Consider the following 24,771-nt stretch of genomic DNA (forward strand, 5'->3'; position numbering starts at 1 on the left):
TTGCACTTTTATTAATATTTAGCGATAAATTAATACCCTCTAGCCACGTTTCCAGGCTATTCATATATTTCTGCAGGGTTTGGTAAAGAGTGTGAATGTCTGCTGACGTAGCGAAAAATGCGATATCATCGGCATACACATACACCTGCACGTTCTGCTGTATGGGAATAGAACATAGCAGAATATTAAATAATAAGGGTGATAACACTGAACCCTGCGGGAGGCCTCTCGTTTGCTTATATTTTGAAGAACTGACACCAGATTGCGAGCAATAAAATTCTCTATCCCTCAAGAAAGCATAGACCCATGCCACAAAGTATTCTGGCAGTCCTAAGTTCTGAAGCGAATTTATCAGTTTCACATGCTCCACACTGTCATAGGCTTTGGTGATATCTAAGGTTACTAAAGCTGAATATTGTTTCTGATATCGAGCAAGCTGTATTCTACTTTCTAGATCAACATGTGCACACCAAATGGAACAACCACGCCTGAAACCAATTTGACATGGGCTCAGTGTCATTTTTTCTGACATCCAGCGATCTACCCGGCTATGTAAAATTCTCTCGACGAGTTTTACTAGATTTGATGTGAGTGCTATAGGCCTGATATTATCTAAGGTAAACCCCGCGCCTTGCTTTTTTAATAATGGAATAACTTTTGCAACTCTCCAATCAGCTGGGATCCAAGAATTTCTAATTGAGTGATTCACAATTTCGAGTAGGCCAAGGGGGTATATCTTATGTACTGCTTTTATTACCGACGTCGTGATACCATCAGGACCTGGAGCGGAATTAGGCAGCGTTCTTACCACATTTACTAGCTCAGCAGCTGTGACCTCCTCAAAATCCTCACCCCTCTTAGGGGTATGGGGTTGGTATAAGAGAACAGTCGTAAAGCGACTCTCTAGGCCCTGAGCGATGTCTTCGAGAAAGGACTTCAGTTCACTTGGTGTTGATACTACAGATTCTACGGTTTTCAGTACTGGAAGAACTTTCTTGGTTCTCAGAAAGCGAAATAGTGCTTTTCTGTTTGCTGTCTTTGAGAGAAACTCAGAACGTTCACTGTCAAATTTGTCCTTCGCAATGGCAACGGTTCTTTTAAAACTCGCGGCGGCATACTTATAGTCACTCCAGTTGCGAGGGCACTGGTTGAAAAGTAATTTTTTCCATGCAGCTTTTCTTAGTCTATACGCCCGCGAACAGTCCGCATTCCACCAAGGGTTGGTCGAAGCGCTTTTGGAGCTGTGTATAGTGAATTTGGACTTATTCAACGATTCTTTTAGGATGTCACTTAATCTGATAGCGTCTGGTTCCCTATCATCTGCTCGGTTAGATATAGCCACTCGTAGTAATTTTCCAAATGTACTGAAATTTACATGCGTAACCGATGGTCGAATCATGGAAGTTACTGGGCATACCATCTCAAAAAATATAGGCATATGGTCGCTACTTGTGCCAGAATTAATAGCAGACCATGTTGAGATGGACAAATTAACACTAGAAAAAGTCAGGTCAAGCACAGAATAAGACTGATTATACACAAACGTGGGAGTTCTGGTGTTGATACACATCAAGTTATTCTTATTAGCCCAATCCGACAGACGCTTCCCATTCAAGTCAGTTTTAAAACCCCACGAAATATGGTGAGAATTGAAGTCCCCCACTAATATAATATCTTTGCGGCAATTTGAAACTACGGTATCTAGAACGGCAGAATTTTGAACACCCGCTGGAAAATATGAATTAATTAACGAAAATGGGAGGTATCCCGGAATAGTAATGTCTAATGCTAGAACCTCGCTATCTGAAGTCATTAACTGATATGTAATTTTCGCTCTATGAGCAATTTTGGAGGATATAAAAATTGCCAAACCGCCACCGCGAGAAGGCCGGTCTAATCTAAATGTGCGGTAATTTTTAATTTTAAAGCACTTTTCCTCTGAAAGCCAAGTTTCTTGTAAAGCAATAACATCGGGGGAATAATGATCACAAAGATGGAATAAGTCGGTAGTTGCTGAAAAATAGAACGGCAATTCCACTGTAATACTTTTAGACTGCCTATTTTGGTAAAATACCAGCAGCACTCACTGCTTTCTCCAAAATGCTATCCTTCAAGAAATCCTTTTTTGATGAGGTTTCCTTCTGGTACTTCTTACTCTTTGCTTTGGAGTTCTGTGAAGACCCTTGTGCTTCAGGGGAAGCACGTCTTTTCATTTTTCTTGAATCAAGGTCCATTTTTTCCGACATCGAATCATGGGATCCGGAGTCAGAGCTCCAATCTACCTCGTGTTCAGTAGGTACAATTAGTTTACGGCCTGTGTTCGACGTGCTTGGCTTTGGTTTCGAAGGGCCTGGTTCAGATGAAACCTCAGTAATCTCTCCTGGAGAAGGTAGTAAAGGATTGTCAGCATATCGATTACCGCCCTGCAAGATTTGTGTCAATTGAGTATTCACTACTTGTGCCAATGATTCGGTTAGGCTCACAAATAAAGTTTCCATCAACTTCGTCATCGATCTTTCCACCGTTGATGCTATTATATCCGTCAGCGACGGGTCGAGCGTCTGATTGGCCCGGTTGGCAGCGGTGGCATAGCCACGTGAGCGCTCTGAAAGAACAGATCGGGCCTCACGCCGGGAGCATCGTTTCTGTTCAATTATCTCGAGGAGTTGCAACTCCTGTGTCCTCATAGGGCAACCTTCATCATCAGCTGCGTGAAGTCCACTACATAAACAACATCTCACTTCTTGGGTTGAGCAATCATTAGTATTGTGTTGTTCAGCGCATGTACGGCACCTCACCTCCGATCTGCATCCCTTTAAGGTATGTCCGTACCTCCAGCATTTTCTACACTGAAGTGGGCGAGGGGATAGCGCTTCAACACGATAAATCAAAGGCCATGCTTTAATTTCGGTCGGACGAGTCGTGCCGGCAAATGTCACGATCACCGACTCTGTAGGGACCTTCTTGTTCTCAACGTTACGCGAGCACCGGAATACGGACACTGCTCCTGCTACGGCAAACATTTCTAGTATCTCTAGTGGTGTAAGGCTCGAGTCCACGCCACGAACTAGACCCTTCACACAGGCCAAATGGGCCGGCACGAAACAGCTCACCGGATGAGAGGCAAACGTTGTGCATTTCAGAAGATCTGTGATGCAGGCCTGGTCCGGCGAGCAGCACAGAATGCCACCACGTCCAAACTGACGCACCTCGGTGATCAGTTGGAAATGATCAGTTATCTTCCGGAGCTCTTCCTGAATTATTCTCGGGTTTTTCATGCGAATGGATTCCCCATTGGTTGGAACCATGGCCACAGGAACGCTGTTCAGACCACTGCGCAAAAAAAGATCGATTGGCAAGTCATTGTTAGCAAGGGAAGCCGACCAGGCAGAATATGCCTGGCCGGGAGACGAAAGAGACATTAGGTTGCAATGTCTAAGAGCACCGCCCGATTCGGCCGCACCCCCGCAGTAGGATGCACGTAGACACCCTTGAAGGAACCGCTGAGGGTGAACACGACTTGGATAAGGAAGCTCAGGGCAGGACTGGGGTACGTAATGCAACATGCTTTATCGTTCTCTTCTTCATGTTCTGCTTAGTTCCCAGGACACGTGCACACGTGAACAATGCGACCGCCGCGGCCGGGATTCGATCCCGCGTCTTTCGGGTCAGTAGCCGAGCACCGAGGCGGCTTCTAGCACGCGTACGGATGCTAATATAGGAAAATAAATTGAAAGTGATTATAATTGAAATCAAGAATAACAGAACAACACTTTTAGTATGATTTTCTTCAACTTCTCAGGACACTATCAACTTGGCGGAAGAAAAGGCAACTCCCGTAGTTTAATTAATCCGTAAACTCTTTTGCTTTGTCGAGCAAGTAATACCCGCCTGGAAGGGCATTCAATTTATGCGCATGTGCTTTCACTGCTAATTGCGGGGCTCTTAAGAATAAGCGTATAAGCAAGATAAAATGAGGCAGTTTAGCAATTCGCCACTTTTATTGCAAGGCACAGGCGCCACGTCTTGCGAGTGTATATAGGACCTCGGGCTTATTAAGCGGGGCGACCGTAGACAATACTCCTAAACTGTTGCTTCTTCATTTTTTGTACTTCATTGTCTATTATGGGTTTTCCTTCTTTCTGCCATTTATTGGCATTCTTATCCTGAAATCGCCACTGTTCCTTGCCCCGCGGTCGAGTTCACAAGAGCATATCTGTAATCCATGGCCGTTGACTAATGTCATGCCAAAACCATGCCCCGCTATTCATATAAGTCCTTCTCCTTAACCGAAACCAGTAATAGGTCTACCTGTAGACATGATGTATGGTACTGCGGGTGCATTGTTGTTTTAGATATATTCTTTATATTGTCTAGCTGTTCATTGCACAGCAGCTTGGCTCGTTGGTCTAGGGGTATGATTCTCGCTTCGGGTGCGAGAGGTCCCGGGTTCAAATCCCGGACGAGCCCGAGATTCTTTTTCCCCCCTCTTTTTTTTTCTCCTAGGAGTGGTAATACTTTCTTTTGTTCATCTTTTTTGTTCAACCAAATGTTAAAGAAGCAAACATAGACGCTCTTATAGGCATGCCGGATTGGCGCAGTATTGCTCGGAGCCATATGCAGCACGTCATGCTATCTTTGCCAATCCGCCAAGTTGCGCAATTAGAAGGAATGCTTAATTACCTTTTAAAGCAGTAACTCTAACGAAAACTATCCGATACAAAAGCTGTAACGCATGCTCAGAAACACCTGGTTCTTTCATGTAAGCTAACCGCCTTGTTCATTTTTTTTCCTTATTTCTTCAAAGTGCGTTAAATTTAATAAGTACCACTTGACACGTCGCCTAGCGCTCCGCGCTCTCAGTGCCCTGAAACGCAACTTGAACAAATTAACAAAGGATGCTCAGCGCACAGATGTCGAACGGACAGGCCATCGGTGATTGCGATGGACGTTAATTGGTGTTCGAAACGAGCATTTTTCAGTTGTTTTTTTTTAATGTTCGACGGAAAAGCGCCCGCCACGTGCGAATGTGGTGCAGGACTGGAGTCAGCATTTGACGCAGCGCAGGCATTCTTTTCTTCCCTTTTAAGTGCGAATGCACTTTATAAGCGACCCTGAATCCGCCGCCATCCGCGCTCCTCGTCCTCTCCCCTAGCAACGGCGTGAGGAGCGGAGAGGAGCGTCTGTAGCAACGGCGCAGCGACGTCACGCCCCACGTGACTGCGCGCGCTCCGCCCTCCGCTCCGTGGCTGCGCGCGCCCCGCGCATTGCCTGTGGTGATGAAGGCCGGCGGCGAGACGCCGAACGAAAGCGTGCGAAGCGAGCCGAGCACCCCGAAGCCGATCTGGCGCGGGGACGCGCGATGCGTGAGCGAGCGCGGGCCCTCGAATTCGATCGGCCGGACGCGCGCTTCAAGCGAGACTTCCTGGACCGCAGCTTCGGATATAGCTGCGCGGTGTGCGATCGACTGTGGTTCGACAACAACCTGAGCCCCATCTCGGGCATGCGCAACGCCGCCAACAAGTTGAACGCGTTGCGGGTTCTTTGGAACGAGTTCGGAAGACAGATCATCATCATCAGTAAAAGTGCTTTGCACTTAAAAACGGCCAGACCTCCGTGGGTCGGCCGGCGCGTGCTCTCTCGCTGCCGTCTCCTTCGCTCGGCTCTGCAGTTTAGTCGCGCGCGCCCCCTCATAGCATCACCCCGTGCTTCGCACTTCCTCATACTCCCCTTCGGGGAAATGCGGGTTTTTTTTTTAGACCAATACCCATGATGAAACATTTTATATATATATATATATATATATATATGTGTGTGTGTGTGTGTGTGTGTGTGTGTGTGTGTGTGTGTGTGTGTGTGTGTGTGTGTGTGTGTGTGTGTGTGTGTGTGTGTGTGTGTGCGCGTGCGTGCGTGCGTGTGTGCGTGTGTGTGTGTGTGTGTGTGTGTGTGTGTGTGTGTGTGTGTGTGTGTGTGTGTGTCCAACATTTATCTATATATGAACAAAAGAGTAACACCGAAAAACGTACCATTCATTCTGACGTTTCGACTTCAGATCGGCCTTTATCAAAGATGATAAAGGCCGGCAGAGGTAGCCGTTCTTATGAGACAACTGTATAAAGACAACAGCCAGCTAGTATAGCGTCATCATCATCATATGTACTACCACAGCGCCACGCCGGTCATGAAGCTCATGCCGCGTGGCTCGAGGCGTGAGCTACGAACAGAAATCTGAAGCGATCAGCCGGGCTGCACGCCGCCGCCTCTCCGCTTCGGCCTCTCGACTCTGAAATAATTTAGCGACGACGGCGCATCGGCCGCCATCGCGTCTTTCGCTGCAGTTATGTAATGGTTACAAGCAAAAACACAATCGCGTTATTTATTGTTTTTAATCGAAGTGTAGCAAAGCAATTATGAGAAAAAGGAAATATGCGTTATCAGAAACACAACTTAAAAAAAAATTTTAATGAAACTGCACTCACTGTCATAATTTCTTATTTGTAAGAGCGGTTCGTCGGTAGCGACCGACAAGTTTGTATCGCTACCGTTATGTTCTCGAAGTGGCGTATTTACTGAAAGCTGGAGCACGAAACACAGCGGCTCGTTGGTCTAGGGGTATGATTCTCGCTTAGGGTGCGAGAGGTCCCGGGTTCAAATCCCGGACGAGCCCTAATAGTTTTTTTTCTTTCTGGACGCTTGCGAAGCGTTGGCCTCCTGCTTGATGCGCACTAAAGCAATTGCACGAATATGGTTGCCACCAAGGAGGTTTAAATTTTTTTAAAGCTCCTTGCATGGTAGCGCTGACCGCCCTGCCATGCACATTGCAACGTATGAAAAAAAATTATGAAAATAAAGCAAGATAGTGCCTGGTTGTCAGAGCATACATCGTTGACCGTTTTGCAGTATACTACAGTTCTTGGTAGTATATGCATGCGGCATTCACGCTAGCGAGTGAAAAAAAATCCAATGCTTAGGGGACAGATATCTGTGACTAATTCACGAAAAATGTTTCTTCCAGCACCGTCAATTACAACAGATGCAGTATTGATCAGTCGTCACGGAAAGGTAAAGCAACACGGTGAGGCGGTATCGCATGCCGACCTATGGACTATATACAGGGTGTTTTTCTTTTAGAAAATACAGATTTTTTAATAAAAATGCGATGACAGTAATCCACTTGCCGTTTTCGCAAATGAACTCTATATCGAGGCGGAAAAACTTTGTCGCAGTTAAAATGACACTGTTGCCACTAATTAACAAAAACTCGTTAAATAACTTTTTAATTATTGACTTGAGCGCAGATGTTAATATTAGGAAGTTGTAGTGCGTGCCAATTTATGGCACACCCATTTTTTAGAAATCACGCAAGTTGAACGTAGTTCCAGATATTCATCATCGAAAGAGATAGAAATGGAAGAAAAATAAAAAAGAAAAAGAAAGAAATAGACAGAGAGGACAAGAGGAAATTTCGTGCAGCTGGGGTTTCTTAACGAGCACCTAAATCTGAGTACACGGGCATCTAACATTTTAGCTCGATCGAAATGCGACCTCCGCGGCCATTATAGAATCCGCCGAGCACCGCAACTTTTGTGCCACCGCTGCGGCTTTGCGCACACGTATGGAGGCTAACATCGGGAAATAAATTGAAGGTGATTAGTTTCATATGCCTGTTCAGTTTGAAATCAAGAATGAAGAAAGTACGCTTTTACGACGTCTTCATCTTTTCATGATGAACACGCACCATCAAGTTGACAGATCAAAGGGTAACTTTTGCAGTTTATTAAACCCCCCAAACTCTTTTGATTTGTCGAGCAAATAATATCCATCTGCAAGGTAATTCGTCCATTGTGCGTGTGCTCTGATTGATAATTTCGGTTTACTTAAAAAGTGACGTATAAACGAGATAAAATAAAACAGTTCAGCAAGTCATCACCATCACTGTAAGGGCCGGGCGTGTCACGTCTCGCCAATCTGGTACCGTAAACGCATTAAGCGGGAAGACCATAAACAATGCCTATAAATTGTCCCAATTTTCTTTTGCCTTTCTTTGTCTCTTGTTAGTGTTTCTTTTACTGCTTTTTTTCTTTGACAGACTTTGTCGTTCTGAAGTCGCCTGCGTTTCTTGCCTCCTGGTCGAATTTCCCAAGTACATTCCTGTAATGCATGGCCTTCGTTCGGTACCGTGCATTGTTCATTCATTGATTTGCAGCAGCATGTCACACTTTCCATTTGCGCATCAATACATATAAGCTGCTCCCCCTTCACCTGCACATAGGCGTAGCTTTACCTGCACACCTCATGTATGGTATTACGCCTGCGTTTCTTTTTGATATTGTATAGCTGTTCACTCCCGGCAGCTCGGCTCGTTGGTCTAGGGGTATGATTCTCGCTTCGGGTGCGAGAGGTCCCGGGTTCAAATCCCGGACGAGCCCGAGTTTTTTTTTTTCTTCTCTTACAAAAAGCAATACTGCTTTTTATTTACGATCCGCCAAGCTGGGTAATTCACAAAGATTGCTGAATTAACTTTCTAAATAGCAACTCTAATGAAACATCTCTAATACAAAAGTTGAAGCGGTTCTTGCAAAACATCGGGTTATTTCATCCATGCTAAGATAGCTTCCATTTTTAATATTTTTCCAGCAATTCTTCGAAGTGCACGAAATTTCAAAAATATCATGTAACTGCCGCCTGACCCGCAGGTCCTCTAGTGCCTTCTCGTGTCAGTTGAACTAATTATACCGCTAAAAAAAAACTTCGACGAAAAATGCGGCTGCCACGTGCGAATGCGATACGGGACAGGCGGCAGTATCTGACACAGCGAAAGCATTTTTTTTTCCTCTTCATTTCGGACCAACGAAGAAAGACGATGAAGGAGGAAAGGATAACAGTGTGATGAAATACTGAAATAAAAACAATTATTGTGCGCAATTGCTTCCCATTTTTCGTTCGGTGTGGGTAACGGACACGCTTCAAGGATGGAAAGTTAAAGTCTGGAAGGACGCCCTTTACTTATTAGGAACGTGCGAATATTGAGCTCGGCCGAGCGAACGGAGACGGGCAAAAAGCTGCGAGATTATTCACAGTTGGCATCCTGGACCTAGGGCAAATGGTTTCACACTGGTGCGAGATTGCGAAACGGTCAAGGTGGCAGGCATGTTCATAAAGCCGCGTCAGCGCACGAAGGATGTGAATGAATCTCTCAGAACTGACAACCTCGATTTCGTGGCAGTTAATTCCCATGCAAGCGTGCGTGACGTGAGCGACGGGACAGGTGTTTCCAGCACAAATGTTTGGCAAGGGCTCAAGAGTGGAGCACTCTACTAGCATCAGTATTTGGAAGAGAGGAATCTTCAAAGCCGTCTCGATTTCTGCAACTGGATTCGATAGAGCCAGAAGATAATCCAGGCTTCCTGAAGATCATAAAGTGGTCCTATGGAGCCCTCGTTTCTGATAATGTCTAGGCCAACCTTCACAACGGCCATTAATTAACTACGACAAATCCTGACTATGATATGAAACTTTGAGCGCAAATAAACGACTAGCCCACCTAGCTATCCTGTTAAAATCCTCACTGGCTGTAACGGTCACAACACCAAGCGGTCTTTCAGTGTTTGGTGAGGGATTTACGCCGGCAAGATTATTCGGCCCAGTATTTTTTGAAGAAACGCTCACCGGAGATGGCTACGTCAGGATAATACTGAATGGCCCACTGAATAACTTTATCTGGAACCGTAGACCAGCGCACCGCGGGAATGTCTGGTTCCAGCAAGACCGGGCTGCTCGAACGTGGCTTGGCTCGCTAGGAAACCAGATTAGAGTAGACTCTGCCAATTCTTGTTTTTTCTTCCCTATACAGATACATTAAAGAACATGTTTACACCGAAGTGACGACAACGCCCGAATGTCTATAGGGTATAAAATAGCAGACCTGTGTCACTCTGATACACCAGTCACGCTGCGAAACGCGTTAAAAAAAGAATGTGGTGACTTCGTGTAGGTTGTGCATAGGGGCTGATGGATGGCTTTTTAAGCACAACTGCCCATGAAGTTTCAACAAAAGCATTTTGGACGCTGCAGTTTCAATGATCTCTTTCTAATACCTAGCTTTCTAAGACCTAGTAAAGTGTATTCGGGAGCTTACGCAAGCACCAGTGATAACGCTGGAAGGTTCGATGAATGATGTATAAAAGACGACGCGTTCCACCGATGATCAGATTACTCGACGGCCGACCACTGTTCTCTCCGATATCAGTGCGCAGCTTGTATCGCTTGTATTTGGAGTAATGATTTGCTGGGCACGAGTTAGCCCAAATAAAGAGCTTCGTATTTCCCAGTCTTGCCACAGCATTCTTCACCGTCACAACCACGTGACAATACTATCGACTGTGGTGTGAATAATGCTGCTGTTGCTGGCCGGCCATATTGCCAAAATATTTGCGATAGCCTACTATCAGCTTAGCTTAATTTATGGGCAATTTTCGGCGAGAGAAATGAAATATTTCCGCAGTGAAGTTGGCGGAATATGTCCATCAAAAAATTCATATCTAAAAGCAACCTTACACCTTACAAGTGACACCTTACACCTTACACCTTACAATTAACGAACTTAGTTCTTGGTATTTTTTATTTCGAAATCATAAAATGCAGTATAAATTTGAAACCGCGCACTTCCACCGCATGTAACGGTTTCCTTTCCGCTACAGCTGAACAGTTTGACTTTACGATCACGTGTCAGCAAAGCACTCTGGTGAACAACACAGGCATGCCAACTTTCTTGCCCTTCAGCCTGCTCCTCCGGCTACACTATGTACTACCACGCGCGCGGTGAACCAAGTTTATTCTGCAATGAGTTCGCGCTGTTGATTTTATACTATTGACAGTACCGTCCAATTTACTATCGATAGCGCTATCGATAGTATTTGTTACCATCGATTGTTCGATAGTGACTCGGCTATCGATATTATTCATAGTACCATCGGTAGCTCTCCATCACTATACTGTTTTCAGTCGACCTGTGTGCGCGGAGCAGCCGGTACGAATTCGTTCAAATTACATTTGAAGGCACTGAAAGATCTGCGCTTCAGCCGACAGTCACGTTATATTTTCGAAAGGCTGGAAAAATATTAAGTAGGGAAGTTGTCTTAGTGTGGATGAAATAATCCGATGTATCGCAAGAAGCTAAACCATCCTACCATTCCGTTCGCATTGATCACTCCCACAAAGTTGGAATCACTTCCTGTCGCACTGATTACTGTTATCATATTTTTATTCCGCGCACATCAGAGGATTGGAACCGCCTTCCCGGAGGCATCGCCATCATTGAAGACCACCAACATCTTAAAACAACACTAACACTGTATAAATATGAGACAAAGAACTTTTATCTTTATTTATTGTTTGCTGCTGTTCTTGTTTGCTTTTTACTTCTATTTTTTACTCACCCCCCTCCCTCTGTAATGACTTTGGCATTGAGGGTATAAATAAATGAAATGAAATGGGAAAGCTCTTCAACTTTTTTATCGAAGGCTTTTAGGCTAGTTACTGTTTTAAAACTTAAGTCAGCAATCTAAATTACCTTGGTTTGCGGATTGTAAATAATTTCCTGACTTGGTGCATGTATCGCTCAGAAAAACACTGGGCCGATTCCACACGCTTAGCGCCGATGTTTGCTTTGTTAATACTTGGCGCAAGTTAGCTGTAATAACCTGTATGTTTGCTGTGAAGCGGCGAAGACGTACAAAAAAGCAGTATCACTCCTAGCAGAGAAAAAAAAAGTAAAAAGCAATCTCGGGCTCGTCCGGGATTTGAACCCGGGACCTCTCGCACCCGAAGCGAGAATCATACCCCTAGACCAACGAGCCAAGCTGTTATGCAGTGAACAGCTACACAATATCAAAAAGCTATATCAAAAAGAAATAATGCAGACGTAATACCGTACATTAGGTGTGCAGGTAAACCTGCGACTAGTTGCAGGCGAAGGGAGAGGCATATAACGTGTCGATATGCAAATGGACAGCGTGGCACGGTTCTCGAAATCATTGAATGAACAGTGCGTGGTATTAAACGACCGCCATGCATTACAGAAATACACTTACGTACTCGACCAGGAGGCAAGAAACGCTGGCGACTTCAGGACGACAAAGTCTGGCAAAAAAACCTGAGAAAGAAACACTTACAAGACACAGAGTAAGGCAAAGCACAGTCGTCCGATACGTCTGCGCTGCGAGACTCGCGAGACGTGGCGCGCCTGGCCCTTGCAGTGAAATCGACAAATTGCTAGAACTGCTTTATGTCATCTTGTTTATATGTCACTTGTTACATCAACCGCACTTATCGGTGAAAGCACGTGCACAGTAGAACTCGTTGTTGGGCTAGTTGGTGCATTGCTTCGAGGAAGTATATCCAGCCAAAAATGGGCGAACACAGGAAACGGTGAAGGAGACAGGAAAGCGGCTAGACTACAAATTCTTTATTCACCAAAGAGCATACACTCATGCGATCACATGGCCATATCACAATCGCCTTCACATCAACCGAACTAACCAAATAGGCATAACACAAAACGTGGCATGCAATTACTGTGTGTCATCTTCGCATCCTTATTTGCCTATCGAGATTGTAAAAAAGATTGCGGTAAATCTTGTTCCATTCTGCGCAACGTTACAGAGCTATCACTGCCACACGCTTCGCCCTTCTTTGCAATGTGAAAGTCCTCGAGTATTTCAGGTGCCATTTTTTCATAACTTCGGCCCAAAATTCTCAAATCAGTCAGTAGCGGCTTACAATTGCACTGTTTACAGTGAAGGGCCAGATTCGATTATGTTACCTTTTCTAACAATTTAAAATGTTCCCGCGCTCTAGTGATTACACAACGAACCGTGTGGCCTATGTAAACCACCCCACAAGTCAGTGGTATCTCGCATATGACGCCAACAACACAATGCACAAAGATCTGGCCATGCTTCGTATCACACTGTGGTTTCTTCTTTCGTCCAATGCGTGCGCATAAACCACTCAGCTTCCATGGTGCCGAGAACACTACAGGCACGCCATACCTGGCAGCAACCTTTTTCAGGCCATGCGCAACTCGGCGCGTATAGGGAATATACTTGCGGTCTCCTGTGCTCAGGCCAAGCCTTTGTGTTTTTTCCTTTCCCTTTCATTTTTTGTAGCAATGTTTCTGCTACAGCAGACACAACACAGCTGGGAAAACCCGCGTTTTGCAGTCTGCGAATCTGGGCCCTAAAGCTCGTCTCAACGAACACAAGAAACGGTGAAGGAGAGAGGAACTAGCCGCTTTCCTGTCTTCTTCACCGTTTCCTGCGTTCGTCCGTTTTTTGGCTGGATATATTTCCTTGACACATGCACAGCAGACGAGTTGCCGTCCAGACGGATATTATTTGCCCGACAAATCGAAATAGCTCAAGGGTCGATCAAACTGCATATGGTATACCTCTTCTTCTGTCAACTTGATGGCGCGTGTTTATCATAATAATTTGAAGACAATCATCGTAAGTGTGTACCTCCGTCATTCTTGATTCCAAGCTGAACAGGCATATAGAATTAATCACCTTCAATCTATTTTCCCTGATTAGCCTCCACACGCGTGTGAGAACACGCAGCGGTGGTACAGGGGCTGCGGTGCCCGGCTACTGAACCGAAAGACGCGGGTTCTATACCGGCCCCGGCGGTCGCATTTCGATCGAGGCAAAGTGCTGGAGGCCCGTGTACACAGATTTAGGGGCCCGTTAAAGAACCCCAGGTCGGCAAAATTTCCATAGCAGAGGGGAATCCACAGGAGGGGGGGCATAGAAGCGGGGAATCCCCGCAGCAGAAGGGGACGCCCAGACTCAAAGGGGAGAAGGAGAGCACGTAGGAATAGTCGGCGCATTGCGTAAGTGCGTAAGTGCATCGACATTCGCAAGACGTGGCCGCTGACGTAGCCCTAAGGGAGCGCGTCCTTGTTGTTCGCCGTATAAGCTTGTCTTTAACACAACACCACTTTGCCGCGCAACACCGTAGAAGAAAAGAAGAAGAAAAGCTCGTTTAAAGAAACGCCTTTGCGTTCTCATCACATAATAATATGCTTAGGCAACTTCTTCAACTTCTTACTGTCGTTTTACAGCGGATCTTTATTAGTCGAGTCCGTGTAAAACGATGTCGTCCGCAGCAGAGCCAAGCCGGGTGAGGGGGCAAACGCATAGCGAGAGGGAAAGCATAGAATGACCCAAGCATAGGCGAGAGTGAAAGCCTAGCATAGCAGAGTCGGGAAAGGGTGACGGTGAAGAAGGGAGAGAATAGAGCAGGGTTAAGCAATGGAGTCTCAAGGCAAGAGTTGAGTGAGGAGAGGGGAAGGAAGAGAGAGGTGAATGGGAAAGGGAAGTGAGTGCGAGCGTAAGGAGGAAAGGAGAGAGTAAAGCGTAGTAAAGCGGTGTAGGACTTTCGTCGCTGACGGCTTTCCCCCAGCTCCGCTGCCCATCGGCATTTGCGTTGGCAAAGCCAAGCCTATAAATTTTTGTTTTGATTACTCAAGAGGCGTTTCTCTCCTTCACAAAATTTAGTGGCATTTGTCCTTTTTTATGCACCGCGCTGCTACTTTATTATTTTGTTTGCGGCATTTCACGTGTCTTCTCAAGGTTTAATATGTATACGGTCGTTTTGACGACCACCAGGTGCTCCGAAAGTACGAGTGCTTATTTAACTGTTTGCCTAAAACTAACTAATTGGCCTCTTAAAAATTTGAATATTGTCCTTAAACGTTCAATCACTGCACAGGAAGCTGCGAGGGCCGCAGTAGTGGCATACTGCGGATAAAGTTGGCCACGTGATCTATCGCGCGCACCAGCAGCGGGGACCAAATAAACAGAAATTTATTTCTGGCGTTTGATTGCCCAGAACCACGGCATGACTGTGAAACTCTTTGTCGTCGGGGACTCTACATTACTCGTGACTTCCTCACGTTCTTTAACTCATACAGCGCGGTGTTTATAACCATACCAGGACGCGAACGTCGTCTTATATAATTTATGCAAACGGCTGTCGAATCTTCCAAAGACATTCGTAAGATATTCGATATTTGATTCGATTCGAGAGACTTCTACAATTATTCTGTTCGTATTCAATAGCCTGAAAAAATCGCTATTTGCTCAACCCCATCAATGCCCACCAGTGTTGCGGAATGGGCGCCTCCATGCTGAATCGGGTGGAGAGCGCGCCAAAATCTGATCAAGAAAAGGATACAGCGGGTATATGTGCTGGCACTTCGCGAATACCATAAAAACAACCAACAAAGCCGCGTTCTAGGACATCCATACGCGGTCGCACTAAAAGTCTGCAAGCAATCGATTCAGTGCTTCTGATCTAAAAAATTAGAAAACGGCTAACAAAAAATCACAGCATATCCATGTGGTGAATGATGAGTGGGGCGAAGCGAACTCGCGCTGCAGCACGGCGATGGCATTGGCGCGAGCTTGGTCCTTCTTGATGGAAGATATTGTGACTACATTGTTTGAGAACCGCAATCTGTCGCACACACCGCAACTATGGCCGAAACTGTTATCAAGGAAGTCCCGCTGGAAGCGCGCGTCGGCGCCTTCGGGCAGAGCCCGCCTGATGCGTTTTGCAGCCACTTCACGTGCTCGCACAGCCTCGTGCTCTGCCTGCCGGTACGCGCCCTTTCTCGCCGCTTCACGGTCCTTCACATTTTGAAGATCCGATTCGCGCCGCAGCCGTGCAGCTTCGACCTCGCGGGCTCGAACGGCGGGGTCTTCGCGCCGCAGCCGTGCAGCTTGTCGAGCAGCTTCGGCCTCGCGGGCTCGAACGGCGGGGTCTTCGCGCCGCAGCCGTGCAGCTTGTCGAGCAGCTTCGGCCTCGCGGGCTCGAAAGGTGGGGTCTTCTCGCCGCAGCCGTGCAGCTTGTCGAGCAGCTTCGGCTTCGCGGGCTCGAACGGCGGAATCTGCTTCGCGGCGTCGACGTGCAGCTTCAGCCTCGCGGGCTCTCACCTCAGGATTCTGTCTGCAAGCGCGCGCTGCCGCCGCCTTCCGTGCCCTCCGTTCCGCAGCCTTGTCTTCCATCTGGCGACTCCGAGCTAAAGAGAAAGCGTGCCAAGAGGGAGCCTCATGGCGCGTTACTTCTGAAATGTTGTCTTCGGGTGTCGTTGAAAGCACGAGACGTAGTAAAAAAGAAAGAACGCCACACAGGCGAACAAGCACGGGAGTGTCACTCGTCAACGTTGTCTTCTTCTTCTACTGCATACCAGAACGCGCGCAGTAAAGAAGAAAGAATGCCACACAGGCGAACACGCACGAGTCTCACTCGTCAACGTCGTCTTCTTCTACTGCATACCAGAACGCACGCTTCTCACGAACTAGAGGTGGCTACTACAGACAAACAAACCTACAAATGGAGGATGGGCAGACCCACGGCATAAGGAGCTTCGCCCCTAAAAAGTGGGACGCGTGAGTCCCACTGCCCACAAAGGGTTGATAGGCGATAAATTAGGCTAAAATATGTTATCGTTAAAATTGCTAAAAATGGAATGCATGTTTTTCTCTTTCTCCACCGCCTTTTTTTGTGTGTATGGTATTTAAAAAAGTTATATATAGTAAAGTTCGTAGGTTGGTATGCGATACCACCTCATCATGCTGCTTTACTTAAAATTCCGATACGACTGATCGATACTGCATCGGTGGTACTTGGCAGTGCTGGAAGAAAAAATTTTCATGAATTAGTCACACCTAAGGAATGGATTGTTTTGTCACTCGCTAGCACGACTGACGCATGCATATACTACCAAGAACTGTAGTATACTGCAAAACGGCCAACGATGTATGCTCTTACAACCAGGCACTGTCTTGCTTTATTTTCATACTTTTTTAAATACCTTGCAATGTGTACGGCTGGGCGGTCAGCGCTAGCATGCAAGGGGCTTTAAAAAATTTTAAACCTCCTTGGTGGCAACAGTAAAGATTCCTTTCCTCCCATGAAGTTGACGGACAAGGATCTCGGTGATGTAGCTCGGCGGGGGTGAAGTACTTGACAGGAGGCGTACCAATTACTAACAAACTGTATTAGAATTGTACAGGGCTATTGCAGTTACAAATAGGAAAACTAATTTCCACTTGACAGAGGGTGTAATGAACAGGCCCTCACTCTTCTGCACCTCGTTTAGTGTTAGAGCCCAGGGCACTGCGAGGAAATGCGCCAGTAAAGAGCCTCGCCGTCCTACCACAGCGTGGTTACGGCCCAGACTGCCTCTCCGCGCTCCGTGGTGCGGTGTTTAGAATTGAAAAACCAAAATGGGGGAAGGAGAGAACCGTATGGCCCGCCATGGATGGCGCTGAGCCCCTCCTCGCTGCTTACGCAGCTCCCCAACTGCCCCTACCCCCGCCCTCCGCCCGTGGCTCGTGTTCCAACGCGGGTCTGCCAGATCGTGGCTCTCACATTCCTGTAAACAGCGGCAGGTTCTCACGCACGCTGTTGTTTAGTAGGGCGGGGGGGGGGGGCAGTTGACTGGGCGATTTGTTAGTATTGGGGCAAAGGAAGACCTCAGTTACCGGAGTCTAGTACGGGTGGTCGAGACGGCTTCCAGGAGAACGCCACTTCTCGTCTGCGCCAGCCATTCCCGGCACCAAGGCAATGACGCTCTGCGACATAACTCATGCCCGGCCCTACAGTAACCATGTTCATGCAATTGCGATATTGTGCATCAAGCACGAGACAAGCGCTTCGCAAGCGTTGATAAAAAAAAAAATCTTGGGCTCGTCCGGGATTTGAACCCGGGACCTCTCGCACCCTAAGCGAGAATCATACCCCTAGACCAACGAGCCGCTGTGCGCTTCGTGCTCCAGCTTTCATTGAATACGCCACTTCGAGAATATTACAATAGCGCTATACAAACATTTTGGTTGCTATTTCTTCTTAAGTCCAACGAACCACGCTTACAAATAGCAAATTATGACACCTAGGGCTGCCTTCCTTATTTTTGTTTTTTAAGTTGTGTTTCTGACAAGTTTTATTTATTTCCATTTGACTCATAATTTCTACACTTCGATTAAAAACAATAAATAGCGCGATTGTGTTTTTCCTTGTAATCATTATCTAACTGTAGCGACAGACGCGATGGCAGCCGACGCGCCGTCGTCGCTAAATTATTTCAGAGTCGAGAGGCCGAAGCGGAGAGGCGGCGGCGTGCAGCCCGGCTGATCGCTTCAGATTTCTGTTCGTAGCTCACGCCCCGAGCCACGCGGCATGAGCTTCATGATTGGCGTGGCGCGGTGGTAGTACAGATGATGATGATGATGTTGAACGCTGATGATGATGCTGTACTAGCTGGTTGCCTTCTTTATATAGTCGTGTAACAAAAACGGGTACCCCTTCCGGCCTTTATCAACTTTGATAAAGGCCAATCCCCGGTCGAAACGTCCGAATAAATGGTACGTTTTTCGCTCTTACTTTTCATTTATATATATATATATATATATATATATATATATATATATATATATATATATATATGAAATTCGGATATAAATATATAAAAGTGTTTCATTGGTATTGGTCCGAAAGGGGAAGAAAAAGTGCTTGCGCGGCGTCAAATGCTGACTCCGGTCCGGTATTGCATTCGCACGTGGCGGGTGCTTTCCCGTCGACAATTAAAAAAAAAAGGAAAAATGTTCGTTTCGAACACCAATTAACGTCCATCGTAATCACCGATGGCCTGTCCATTCGACCTCTGTGCGCTGAGCATCCTTTGTTAATTTGTTCAAGTTGCGTTTGAGGGCACTGAGAGCGCGGAGCGATAGGCGACGTGTCAAGTGACAATTTTTAAATTTAGCGCACTTTGAAGAAAGAATGAAAAAAAAAAACAGATAAACAGGGCAGTTAGCACAGATGAAAGAAACAGATGTTTCTGAACAAGCGTTACAACTTTTGTATTGAATATTTTTCGTTAGAGATACTACTTTAAAAGGTAATTAAGCATTTTTCCTTAAGGATTGGCAAAAATAGCATGACGTGCTGCATATGGCTGGGGTCAAAGTTGCGACAAGCAGTAGATTCTTTTTCGCCACATGCGTTCAGAAAGACGTAGTCGCCATCCATGGTTGTGCATTAGTGAGAAAGGCTTCAGCAGCAGATGCGGTGCTCAGCAGTTTCGTTTCGACTCTGGACGTAGGCCGCGCGCCTGCCTTCGGTACTGCGTGGACGCTATGATCGTGCCTTTAGCGACTGCGGTTTCTTCCAAAGCGGGTGCAGCAATCAGCAGCTTCGTTTTGACTTCGGGCGATGCGCGCGCATCGTCACAAAACTCGAACATGGTGGAAGTTGTGGAAGATGAAAAGCTGCAGCCGCGCTACGCATGGTTACTGAAACTTTATTTTACGACCAGACGCGCGTTCTCTTCTCCCGGAGGTGGGTTACTTCCTTATTTCAGGTAGTCATGGCTTTCAGACGACGCTCGAGTCCTTTCCAGCAGTCGGAGCTGGTCCTTAGGGTTTAGTGACATCAGCAACGCCTCCCACTAGTCTTCCAGGTCTTGTTGTACGCTCTGTTCGTCTATGAGCGGGATACTTGGATTGTTTCGGCATTTCCACACCATGTGGTACAGGATGTTAGCAGTCTCCGGGAAGCATTGTGCAGTTCCTACTGAAGTTGCCGGGGTACACTGCGTGGTGCAGTAGTGTACCTTGCGGATAGGTGCCTGCCTGGAGCCTTCTCCAAGTTACTGCCTAGTCAGCCTTTTGTGAGCAGGTGGATGGTGGCGTCGTTGCTTCCCGGAAGTGCGCGAGTATCTATTTCTTAGTATTTTCTGGGTATTCAATCCGCTGAGTTTCCGGAGTCCAAATATCGCTGCGGAGTATTCCGGTGTGTGTGCTCTCGGAATGCGGCATGCGCCGCTCCGTTTCCCGCTATAGAGAATCATGCCCCTGTGTCCAGAGGATACTTATGTCTCCGCGAAGCCGCACTTGAGGAGAATTTGAAGGGTTGATCTACTAACTGATCTTTTTAGGACTCTTCAGCACGCTTCTTGTAAATCTGTCACGATGGTTATTGACGAAGAACCTGTACTGATTGCTAACGCCAATTACGCAGTGCCCAGTTCCTATGCGGGGATTGCATCATTTGCATATATCGGAGCTCGAAGCAGCAGCGAGCTTTCTACCTGCTTCATCCACCACGCTGGCGACATATTTCTTTACCCCTCGGTATTTAGCAGCATCGGTGTACCGTACGCTCTCATTTTGCTATAGCTATAGCTAGCCTCTGCCGTAACAATTGTGCTCGTGCTTTCCTGCTTCCCTTGTGATGTTCCGAATGCATGTTACTAGGTGTTTTGCACACATGCGTTTTATCCCTAACCTACGGTACTCCATACGTGGACATGAAGAACGGCCAGCGTAACAAGGTGAAAGTCCTCATCCGCAGAGCCTATAAAGTGGCCATGGCACTTTCAACCATCTCATTCATGACAAAACTCCTCAATATTAGTGGTTCGAAGTGTTAATTGAAGCCCATAAGGTGAACCAACTCGAAATACTGAAGCTTACGAAAACGGGACAAGCACTTTTAAGGAATATCAGTCACACATTCGAAAGACAAGGACACCTTCCACAGTGTATTTGTTACAAAATCCTGCTGGCGGGAAACTCTATCGCAACAATGTGATGGACAAACGAGCTGTTGCCGGCCATTTTTTCCGGTGAAAAAATTATCAAAAGATTCGCTTAAAAAATTATTGTCAAAGCTTCTTGGTTGCTACCACCTCCATGCAATTGCGATGGTGCGCATCAAGCACAAGTCAAACACTTCGCGAGCGTCCAGGAAAAAAATCTTGGGGCTCGTCCGGGATTTGAACCCGGGACCTCTCGCACCCTAAGCGAGAATCATACCCCAAGACCAACGAGCCGCTCCGTTCCGCATTGCAGCTTTCAGTGAATACGACACTTCGAAAACATCACAATGGTGCTATAACATGTCGCTTCTTGAGATCAACGAACCGCGCGAATAGAAAATTATGATAGATGATGTGCTTGCTCTAAAACTGTTTTTATGTTGTGTTTCTGACCACTCCTTTTTGCCTTTGTTTCATAAATACTACACTTCAATTCAAAACAATAAATAGCGCGCTTGTGTGTTTCTTGCTATCATTATCTAGCGATATAGTGAGCGACGTCATAGCCGCCGGCTTACCGATCGTCGCGACTGCGACGGCACGCGATCCAGCCCGACTGATAGATTCAGTCCTGTTCACGGCCCACGTCTCGAGCCACGCGGCGTGGTAGTGGTAGATGTGATTCATTTTTAAAGTCTTAGCTCAAGTCACGTGGGACAACCTGTATATGTACACGAAATATTGGAATTGGAAGAGGGACCCGTTTTTGTTGGCGTAACGATATGAAGCTAACAGCCAGCAAGAATCGCATCACCATCAGCGCTCATCATCACCACAGTGCCGCGCCAGTGGTGAAGCTCATGCCACCTGGCTCGAGACAGGCCCGCAGCCAGGTGGGGGGGGGGAGAGGGGGGCCTAGGCACCCCACCCCTCCCGAAATTTTGGTGAAGCAGGTGTTTTTACCAAAAATAAATAATGAAAATAGGTGTTTTTCTCAAATAGTCAAGGTTTTCAGCAAGTTCCCCCCCCCCCCCTTCCCCGAAAGAAATTCCTGGCTGCGGGCCTGCCTCGAGGCGTGAGCCGCAAACAGGACGCTGAAGGTATCAGCCGGGCTAGATGCTGCTGCCGCCGCCGCTCCGTTTCGGCTTCTCGACTCTCAGATGCAGTAGCGACGATGGCGGGTTGACCGCCATGGCCGCCATAACCTCTCTCGCTACAGCTAGATAATGAATCCAAGGAAAACACAAGCGCGTTACTTATTCTTTTCAATTGAAGTGTAGTAAGGGAAATAGGAGAGGTCAGAAACACAACATAAAAACAGTTATAAAGCAAGCACCTCATCTATCATAATTTCCTATTCGTAAGTGCCGTTCGGTGGTCTCAAGAACCAATAGCAAACGACATGTTCGTATAGCGCCATTGTGATGTTTTCGAAGCGTAGTGTTCACGGAAAGCAGTATTCTAAAGCACAACTAAGCTTGAAGCTTAGTGGGGATGTATTTGTTTTTGTTTGAATGTTACATTCTGCAATAAAGACAAAAAAAGCGGCTCGTTGGTCTAGGGGTATGATTCTCGCTTAGGGTGCGAGAGGTCCCGGGTTCAAATCCCGGACGAGCCCAATGTTTCTTTTTTTTTTTTTCTCCGGACGCCTGCGAAGCGTTAGCCTCGTGCTTTATGTGCACTGTCGCAATTGCATGACGGGGGTAGCAACCAAGTGGGTTTAAACTTAACTTTTTTTTTTTCTTTAAACTTGCTTGGTAGCAACGGCGACGCTGACCGCACTGCCGCGCACACTGAAATGTGTGAAATAATGTGTGAAAATCAAGAAAGATCGTGCTCGATTGAACTCGCATGCATCATTGACCGTATTGCATGCAGTATACTACAGTTCTTGGGAGTATCCATGCATCAGCCATGCTAGCAAGCGACAAAAAGAAAAATGGAATCCTGAGGTGACATATACGTGTGACTAATTCACGAAAAAATATTGATGAGAACTAACAGACAATAACGACAGGGAAAGTACGGGTGTGTTATTTGTAGTAATTAGGATATAAATGTGAAGAAAGTAAAGTGGACGAAAAGATAACCTGCCGGCGGCAGGTTATCTCATTAATATTGTGTCTAACAAAGAAAACGAGCGCTTAAATTTCGTGTTCTTTCCTTCATTCACGAAAAAAGTGTTTCTCCCAGCAGCGTCAATCACAACAGATGCAACAGCAAACAGTCGTCACGGCATTTTACGTAGAGCAACACGATGAGATGGTGTCGCATGCCAACCACTGAACTTTACTACAAATATACATTTATATTTTAAATACCGTAGACACAACATCAAAGGCGGTGGAGAGAGAGAAAAGCACGCCTTACAATTAAGCAATTTTTAGTGATAACCCTGAAGATGTCAGCTGGTTTCGCCTATTGAAGCATCAGACCTAACGGCGAATTTTCATTTTACAGGAGCGTGCGTATATATTTCGATCGATAATATTGTCTTTTTAAAAAATGCTGCAGACTGTACCTGCTTTATGTATTTGCCTGAATAAGCTTACCTAAAGCACAATTTTCCTCTTTAACCGAGAGAATGTTTTCGAGGGTCTGAGTGGACATTTATGGCGTTCAGCGAATCGTGACTTTTGAAACTACTCTATACGAATCGCATAGTGGCAGAAATGTATCGAATCGAATCAAATATCTTTCGAATTTCTGTGGAATATGTCGTGGAAATTTTTCAGTTGTCTCTCTCTCTCTCTTCTCTCTCTCTCTCTCTCTCTCTCTCTCTCTCTCTCTCTCTCTATATATATATATATATATATATATATATATATATATATATATAATATATATATATATATATATATACGTACGCACGAACATACATAAAGTGGGTTGTACTCTTCCTCCCCCCCCCCCCCCCCACTCCAAGAAAAAAATTTTTGCAGCATGCCACGCTATTTATGTGCATATCGATACGAATAAACTGTTCTCTTTACCTGCAACTATAGCCGTAGATTTACCAGCAGACGTCATATATGGTACTGCGTCGCGCATTGCTTCAGGTAGATTTCACATATAATAAAGGGGTACTGACACAATATTTCGCGGCCGAGATAGCCTGCGGGATCGATTCCGGTGAACATGCGTATATCACCTGCAAAATACCAACAGCGAATATAGCTAGGAAGTTATTTTAAATGAATTTTGAAGTTTGCGTGAGCGATCGACATCTTCGCGCTACTGACACCCTCAAAGGGGACCCTTAGGGACCCCCTACTTCCCTCACGTGACCACGCTGCAACAAGTTATGATGACGTCATAGCCGCTATGTTTTTTTGCCACGTTTGCTCCAGCAGCCTACTTCTCGGCGGCTGCTCGCGAACCGTGCGGAAGTGCGTCACAGTTCTGTGTGCTGACGTGTCGAGCGCTGCACCCACTAGGTGGTGAAAGTTGCACCCGGAAGCTTGTCGTTTTTGAAACCGAAATTGACAATGGTCGGTAATGACGAGCCTGTAATTATCTGTCGCGCGTTGCAGCACACGATGTACCGTGTTATCACTAACAGGCCCCCAGCAACACATTGCAGCAAAAAAACGCGAGGCCAAAATTTTTGCGTCAGTACCCCTTTAAGCAGCTCGCCGTCGCCAAACAGCTCCACTGGAGTATTATTGTGACAGTGAACCGTACTGGCGGCGTCAAGCCGCTGAACTGCGAGAAAAAAACTCAGCAATTCAAGGGTTTTCATCTATCAATTTTCGCCAGAGCAACCTTTTGTAACGTATTTTTGGTTAGTAAGCTCTGGTACGTGCTTCAAGTACTGCATTGTTCGCGTGTGAATGTACAAAAGCTTCACCGAATATTTGCTGTTTTCTTATGGGGTTCTTCTTGGGAGCGAACAAGTAGAACTAACCTTTTCAGACGGGTTCGCTCTGGTGGCCTTAGTCTGTGTCATTGTATCTGCGTCAGTTAGTTAACCGGTTCATGTTCTTCCGAAATAATCGAGACCCGTTCATACGTACTGTTATACAGCTTAGGCTTGGGAGGGTGTTGCCGGAACTCGTGGTGGCTTCTGGCAACATGAAAACAAATGTTAGAGGTTACTTGAAAGAAGTAGCTAATTCGTGTCTCTTTTTAAAAACATGTTTTGTTCTTGGGAAAGTATCTCT

General features: G+C 46.2%; 7 non-coding genes across 7 annotated transcripts; 4 read left to right on the forward strand and 3 right to left on the reverse strand.

The window, feature by feature from the left end:
- The first annotated feature begins 4,398 nt into the window (after positions 1-4,398).
- Positions 4,399-4,470, forward strand: Trnap-cgg (transfer RNA proline (anticodon CGG)). Its single transcript has one exon. It is a non-coding gene; the product is annotated as a tRNA-Pro (tRNA).
- A 2,125-nt stretch (positions 4,471-6,595) lies between these two features.
- Positions 6,596-6,667, forward strand: Trnap-agg (transfer RNA proline (anticodon AGG)). Its single transcript has one exon. It is a non-coding gene; the product is annotated as a tRNA-Pro (tRNA).
- Positions 6,668-8,357: 1,690 nt separating this feature from the next.
- Trnap-cgg (transfer RNA proline (anticodon CGG)) lies at positions 8,358-8,429 on the forward strand. The gene has a single exon. It is a non-coding gene; the product is annotated as a tRNA-Pro (tRNA).
- A 3,357-nt stretch (positions 8,430-11,786) lies between these two features.
- On the reverse strand, positions 11,787-11,858 carry Trnap-cgg (transfer RNA proline (anticodon CGG)). Its single transcript has one exon. It is a non-coding gene; the product is annotated as a tRNA-Pro (tRNA).
- Positions 11,859-17,753: 5,895 nt separating this feature from the next.
- Positions 17,754-17,825, reverse strand: Trnap-agg (transfer RNA proline (anticodon AGG)). The gene has a single exon. It is a non-coding gene; the product is annotated as a tRNA-Pro (tRNA).
- A 3,005-nt stretch (positions 17,826-20,830) lies between these two features.
- On the reverse strand, positions 20,831-20,902 carry Trnap-agg (transfer RNA proline (anticodon AGG)). The gene has a single exon. It is a non-coding gene; the product is annotated as a tRNA-Pro (tRNA).
- Positions 20,903-22,154: 1,252 nt separating this feature from the next.
- Positions 22,155-22,226, forward strand: Trnap-agg (transfer RNA proline (anticodon AGG)). The gene has a single exon. It is a non-coding gene; the product is annotated as a tRNA-Pro (tRNA).
- Positions 22,227-24,771: the final 2,545 nt, after the last annotated feature.

This window comes from Rhipicephalus sanguineus, chromosome 11 (assembly GCF_013339695.2).
Source record: "Rhipicephalus sanguineus isolate Rsan-2018 chromosome 11, BIME_Rsan_1.4, whole genome shotgun sequence".
In the NCBI taxonomy this organism is placed as follows: domain Eukaryota; kingdom Metazoa; phylum Arthropoda; class Arachnida; order Ixodida; family Ixodidae; genus Rhipicephalus; species Rhipicephalus sanguineus.